Here is a 7,591-nt window from a genome sequence, read left to right on the forward strand (position 1 = left end):
ATTACATATTTTTTGAGCATTCACAACACTGTGGGTTGGCATTATTACCTTAGCTATATAAATAGTAAACTGAGGCTCAGTCCTGTTAACTCAGCAGGAATTATTCTGCCAGCCTGTAAGGCAGGGTCTGGGATTTATCCCAGAGTTCTCTGACTACAAAACTTCTGCTGCTCTTTTTTTCTAAGCAGAAATAAATATGCTCTAGGACTAAGTAAATAAATGATATATGTATGTGTGTATATATGTGTATTCATATATATTTAGAAAGAGAGTAAGAAATTGTGTGTGTGTGTCTGTGTGTGTAAATTGTCATAATCTGAAGATGAGATTGTGATACTGGTTAGTAGGGACAGCAAAATATAGTTGGAATGAGAGATTATGGATTACTTCTTTTATATATGTGTTGACTTCCACGCATATTGTATTTAACCCAGATGTTGGAGTTAATATACACCGAGAATTAAGGAATATGTCCTCATAATGTATTTCAGTGTTTCAGCAACTATATTAGATGCAAGGGTAGGACCAGAAGGCTCTCCAAATAATGACTTTCATGCTTACAAGTGCTCTCAAATGTAGAGCTCTCTAATAAATGGCAATCACTTCAGTACAATGCTGACATTTCTAGGGAAAAACTTTACAAACATGTTACTGATATGTTGGAAACATCTGGTTGAAGAAAATTTTGTGAAATTGAACTTTACAGCAGAAAAGTAGTACAGCATTTGAACTGTACCATTTTCAATTGTGGCAGGATGAAGTGAGTACTGGCCTCAGAATGTGAAAACCTGAGTTTTAAGTCTTGGCTTGGAACAAGCTGACTTAATTATTAGCACCACAGTGATTTCACTTATAAAATAGCATAATACTTAGTTCTCAGTATGATTGTGAGGATTAAATGAAATAATGTTTATATTGTACTCTACTGATATTTCTATACTATTATAATCATTATGCCATTTAAAATATATTGCATTGTAATTTTCTCATTGATTCTATAGACAGTTTTAAAATATAACTTATTGTGAATTATAATGAACAGAGTTGCGTAATTGCAAGTATAAATATGAATAATACATTTTTCAGAGAAATACTGGAAACATAGTTCAAATTTCTGTGAAAGCTCACTGATACTTTAGTTACAGGGAGTGTTTAACCAATGTTGTTATTTGGCCTTTGTATATATTAAATAACCAAAAACTGAAGTAGAAAATTCCATTTCACGAAAAAGTCGCTTCATAAATTATCCACTTTGAATGGTTTAAGCTGACTTAAGATTGGCATGCAGGGTGTCCCAATTGTGACTCCAGGTTAAGGATAGGTTCAGTGCAGGGACCAAAATGCGAACAGTTTTGTCACTTGTAGCGAGCAAGATTCTGAAACTGACTTTTGGAAAAGCAAATAAAATTATGCAAAAAACTGGCAGAGCTAACTTGATATCAGTTTTTACTCATTTGCATTTTCTAATGTGCCTGATTTCTAACACACCAGCAAAAATTTACGTGACAGAAAGAGCTGGCTAAGTAATTATTGGTATTGAAATGCTGATTAATAGAGACCAAATCTTATTAATATTAGTCTAGGATGAATTTATATTTAGGATAAATGGGAAGGATATTGTCAAAAATAAACTGTGTGAGGGGAGTTTACGAGAGGAGAATTTTTCATGGAATACTAACAAAAGATTAAAAATTGACTTAATAACTAAAGCCTCTCATATTAAGTATGTATTCTTTTATCTGTAAAGAATATAATAAAAAGATTCCTTGTTCTTTAATTTGATGTAAAAGAAAATCTTTTTGTCTACCACTGCTGCTTCATGCTATGATTTACTATTTTGATTTATAGAATCCAACAATCAAGATTGACCGTATTTGGATATTATAAACAGCTGGAAAACAAAAACTATATCATGTAGAAAATCATTTCAGGAATTGTATTCTTCAGAATAATCTTGGTAAGAATATATTGTATTAACTGTATAAAACACTGCCTCAAGTTCTCCCTCACTAGTTTGAATAAAGTCTACATAGTTTTTAAATTACAGCTAAATTCTTTAAATTATATTGTTAATACATAAACAATTTGGGCAAAGTTTCAGTTTATACTCATTTGTTCTTTATATTTTTCTCATAAAAATATAAGCAGTGCCAGCAATATTTCATGGCATTTAAGCAATAGCTTCCTCCCATGGAGCTCAAGCTGAATATTCATTTGAGCCATATTCAGAGGAATGGACCTTTAAAATAAAATAAGGCTAAAATAATCTGAAGATGATAACATCATTTTGCGCTACCACCGTATTTGTCTCTTTGAAACCTCAAATGTAATTATGTGACACCCATTGGTAAAATCATTCAGTGGCACCTTGTGACAAACAGAATTAAGCCCCATTTCAGATAATGCTTGATTTCTACTCCTGTGGTTCTTAAACTTTAGTGCATGTCGAAATTCCCAGGGGGCTTGTTCAAACACAGATTGCTAACACCTACTCAGTAGGAGTGAGATATGGCCTAAGAATTTGTGTTTCTAACAATTTCTCAGGATGTTGATTGTGCAGGTCCAGAGACCAAGCTTTAAGAATTGTTCTCGCTACTTGTAGTTACTTACAAGCTGCGTAATGTTACTTGTCCCTCCGATCATTGCTTATGCTATTCTCTCTGCCTGGAACAAACAAATACCATTTTGTTTTCCACATGCTTAATTCTGAATTTGTTATTCAAAACAGACCTCAGGAAAACCTTTTTTTTTTTTTTTTTTAAACTTAGTCCTTCAGGCTGAGTTAGAGGCCTTTCTTCCGTGCTTTCATAGAATCCTGTGAGTGTCCATTAATGCGTATGGCACAATGTACTGAAATCACATTTTTGGTAGCTCTTGCATCAGCTTGTGAGTTTCTCAAGGGCAAGGACCATATATAATTAATATTTGCATCCCCAAATCTACCATGCTATGGGGTACCCCACGAACATCCACTGATTTGTAGTGTTCTTTCTGTGTTTCTATATACAAACTTTGAAAATGACCAACAACTATACAAATAGTCATAAAGGATTGAGAGTAAAGAATATCCCAGGAAAAATCAATAGAAAGAGGACAGTAGAGATGGAATGTAAATTGCAAGCTCAAGTCTTCTGACAGGTGCTAGCTAGAGGAAGGTTAGTTTAAAAGAAGGTTAATGATTCACTGGAATTAGGTGAAGATGATTGTTTTGTCTAGGAATTGATTTGTAGGTATGGCTGTCAAGGTCAGCTTCTGAAATACATCTCTTTTTTGAGAATATAAACTTCTATACAGAGTGTAATAAATTCAAATGAACTTAACTGCAAAATACGTTTTTACCCTTCATCTCATTCAAGGTTTGGATATTGTTGTAGTTTAATAATCTCTAATTGTATTTGAAACACACAAAATATTCTTTTTTCCTAGACTGATGTTATTTGTCTCATACCTGGATTAGTGTTAAGTGTTCCCAGACTTCAGAAGTGCTGATTAACATGATTTTGTTTCTGGAATAATGGAAAGATCACAGTCTTACATTATTTATATTTTAAACTGCAGTTTTATCGTTCCGCATTGGAGTCGGTGGCAGGAGGTTGCAGGGAACACTGTAGGCAATTCTGCACAACTCATACTTCTGTAAGAAAGAATATATCATGGAAGGCCACAGAGACAGAAAAAAGGGTCAGGAAAATAAAAAGCTAGGGACTTATTAAGATTGGTCATGTTCAATTTATGAGACATAAGCAGTAACAGCTGAACAAACAGAAGGTAGGAAAATCATATTTCAATTAAGTATCCTTGAAGCTTCAGATTCAAAAATACCACCCAATCTCTCTGGGGAATTCGATTGCCAGACTGCACTTTTATTGGAGATAATTAGGGCTCACAAGAAAGCAATGTGATGATCAATAAGACTTTATGGTTCGTACTTACTCTATAATGATATCTTGTGAAATCTTAGGGCAACATAATGGTCCTCAGCGCTGATGGGGCTCATGAGCCCTTTAGCATCTCACTGCCGCCTTCTCTGCATTTATTTCTAGCGACTGTCTTCAGGCTATGGTATGCCTGATCCATATCACCCAGAATGTCTGCTTCTCACAGAGAATCAGGACAGTAGTCAGAGGGACTGCTGCAGAAACGTGGACATGAAGAATCAGTGCACACTGGACACTTCGTTCCTTCTGTCAGAGAATTAAAAATGTACAGATGGATCCTGAGGCCAAAGGTATCAATGCATGTAGATAAGGGCTTGTTCTTAGTTGTGCCTCATCTGCAGTCACAGATCCTGAAAGAAGGGACTGTTGCTTTCAAATACACTTTTCAAGCTGAGAAAGCAAGTGGTGGGAACTAGTCAGTGAGGGGGTGTGTGTGTGTGTGTGTGTGTGTGTGTGTGTGTGGGTGTGTGTGTGTGTGTGTGTGTGTGTGTGTGTGTGTGTGTGTGTGTTTAGGGGGTTGGTTTAGGAAGAGTATACAAAGGAGAAGGGACGCAAACATCACAGCAGAAAAAAGCAAGGTATTTTGGCTTCCTTATGCCTTAAGATAGGAGGGTTCTTTGTGCTGCCCATCATTAAAATGGTACCATATTAATAATTCAAAAAGATCACAACTTTACATTTTTAGAAATACAGTTCTACTTTTTTTGAGAAAAATCTGCTATTTTTAGTCAGCTGCTAATATATTCCTTTAATATTTCACCCTACAATTTGAAACTAATTTCAATTCATTCAACCAGAGTGAATCAAAGGAAAGGGAAAAAACACGTTTAAAAAGATTAAATCGTTGTAACTGAAAAAGGACATTATGATTGAAAATGTCAGAGTAGATGGGAATATTTTAAATTTGTCATATTGAAACATGTTTTTAGTCATATACATAATTATATACATATGTATATATACATAGATATATGTACGGCATCCTGGTTACTCTTAGTATCTGTCCCTATTTTTTTTTTTTTTTTTGAGAAGCAGGCTATTAGAAGGACTGTTTTTAAAATACAGTGCTTTATTTCTTTGGTAATGGAAACATAATTTTTAATCAAACTACCTAATGTTCCTTTCATGAGCTATAGGACAAAAAGGTGAGAGAAAGGTAGAAAAGGATTATATGTCAAAAAATAGAACATATTCACATAAAACTCAGAGAAAAATTTTTCCTCGAGTCTTAATTCTAGAAAGTTCTAAGTTTAACATTTAGTTCAACCTTTGAGAGGACGTCTGTCCTATTCCTTTGTGCTGAATTTATACCAATGCCTTTGCTAGTAACAGACAGATAGATTGATGACATCCTCGCTACTAACTTCAATTCAGAAATTGGTCCAAGAAACCCACTATACCATTATTGACAAAAAATCAGGGTCAAACTTTAAAAGTAAAAGCCATGCCTCCATAATCTTTTCTCTTATTTCTTCCCTTAAGGTCAGAAAATTTGACTCCCTTCTATCACCATTAATTGCTTCTTCAAGCTAAAAATCTGTTGATTGACAAGAAATGATGATATAAGCTAAATGGTCTATTTGGGTTTTCCATCTTATATTTTTGTTGTTCTGTGCTCACTCATCTACCCCCTCCCTCCGCAGCTTTTACATGTCTCATCTTTCTGCCATAATTGTCTAATGCCTCAATTTAGTTACTGCTTTTCATACTGTGCTCAAAAGATGACATGGCTCATTTTGAAAAAGCAGCAATTATTGTGCAGAACACAGTTGCATAGCCTGGAACATTTTCAGTTCAAATCAAATAAAAATATTTATGAGCACACATAATAGGAAAGCCACTGTGGTGGGTGCATTTGAAGATACAAAGAAACATAAGCAATTCCTGCTCTTAAAATGCTTAAGATCTATCTATCCATTTGGAATTCAAGACATTAGTACAAAACCTAAATATCAGTAATAGATTGACATTAAGCGAGGAAGCAACCAGAGGTAAGTGATTAATTGCTGAAGATGTGGTCAGCACATTAGGCATTCAGAAGACAGAAACATCACTTTATGTTGGGATGCTGAGAGCAGAATTCAGGCCTTCAGTGGTCTGAAATTATGTAGCAGATTTGGGTGGGAGGTGATGGTAAGCCACAGAGAGGGTAAAGGCTAAGGATGAGGTTAGCAAGAACATTGGAAGGTAACTCAAGCAAGACACATGGTGAGAGAAAATCTCCAGAGAGAGCAAACCAGTTGCAGTGTTTTGTGGATAGTGACTATTCAGTCTGGTGAGAGAGGAGAGGTTACATACCAACATATCAAGAAACGGAATTGTCTTCTAGTCAATGGGGAGCCATTGATTCAGAGACATGGTGTTTGAGCAAGAAAGTGGCATGATCCCAGCAGTGTTTTCTGAAGATTAATAAAATGCTGCTATGTGTTGGACTATTCGGATGAGGAAGTTAGAGCAGATCAAGATAGGAGTCTCACACAATTAACTTCAGGTTGAAACAGAAATGGGGAAGTGAGTTCTTCCACACAGTATCTGTCTCACGACAGAAGCAATGGGAGATCTGTGCGATGCTGACTGAGTGACTGCTGTGTGCCATACCCTGGAATTACAGCATAAAGCAAATGTAGACATGGCTTTTGCTCTTCTTGAAGGGAAGAGCAGAATCGAAAAATATAATAATTAGACAATCCAGAAGGGAAAAATATAATCATTAACTAACTACACAAATAAATGTGTAATTTAAGGTAAGATGAACGGTATAAAGAAAATAAAAGTCAGCCTTAACAATGTGTATATATGTATGCACATAAACCATGAAAGAGTGATATGTCTGGAAAATTTCCCTGAAAACGGACATTTTGGTGAGATTTAAGAATGAGTAGGTAATATCTAGGTAAAAGGGACTGGAGAAGAGACTTTTAGGAAGAGTAGAGAAACATATGCGAAACTAAATGGGAAATAGCACTGATATATTTGGATACAGAAGAAGGCAGATTTGAATAGAAAAAATTAGAGCAGAAAAATGGAATGAGATGAGGTTAACAAGATGGGCGTTTACCATAGTAAGGCTTCAAAGGATTGTATCTTATATAAAAATTGGTAGCCAGTAAAGGATTTTTAAGAGGAAGCATTTAGAAAAGATTACCATAACTAGTACTTGGGTCAGAGACTAGAGGTAAGCAAGTGTCCCTGCAGGAAGATCAGTTAAGAAGCTACTGCAGAGAGAAGATTCTGGGAAGATGGCAGAGTAGAAAGCACAAAGAATCTGTCTCCCCACCTAGACAACAATTGCACTAGCATAATCTATCTGATTTAATTATTTTGGAACTCTGAAGTCTGTTGAAGGCTTGTAACTTCCAGGGCAAGGCTTGGACAGTCAAATGTGGTTATTTTTGGTCAATTTCAGCTTGTAACACAGTAGCAGCTGACCATCCCCCATCCCCAGCCCCATGGCAGGCAGCTGTGTGCCTGTCCCTAGATCAGCCTGCACATAGCTCGTGGGAGCAAGGTGGATAAGAAGATTCAGCCTTTCAAATATTGGGTCTGGGTACTCTGATTGTTGATTGTTGCTTCTGGCTACAGAGGTGCAGACAAAGAGGTGGGCAGCCATTGTTGTTGTGCCTCCCCACAACGTGGCAAGCCCCTCTCCCCCA

General features: G+C 36.0%; 1 long non-coding RNA gene across 2 annotated transcripts in view; it reads left to right on the forward strand.

The window, feature by feature from the left end:
- The window catches only part of LOC307185975, a 184,561-nt gene extending 180,251 nt beyond the window's left edge, over positions 1-4,310 (forward strand). For both annotated transcript variants that reach the window (XR_013828220.1, XR_013828221.1), the window contains exons 8-9: positions 1,849-1,957; positions 4,044-4,310. This is a non-coding gene — a long non-coding RNA (uncharacterized lncRNA). The remainder of the gene's footprint in view (positions 1-1,848; positions 1,958-4,043) is intronic.
- Positions 4,311-7,591: the final 3,281 nt, after the last annotated feature.

The sequence above is a fragment of the Stenella coeruleoalba genome, assembly GCF_951394435.1.
Source record: "Stenella coeruleoalba genome assembly, chromosome: 4".
NCBI classification, from domain to species: domain Eukaryota; kingdom Metazoa; phylum Chordata; class Mammalia; order Artiodactyla; family Delphinidae; genus Stenella; species Stenella coeruleoalba.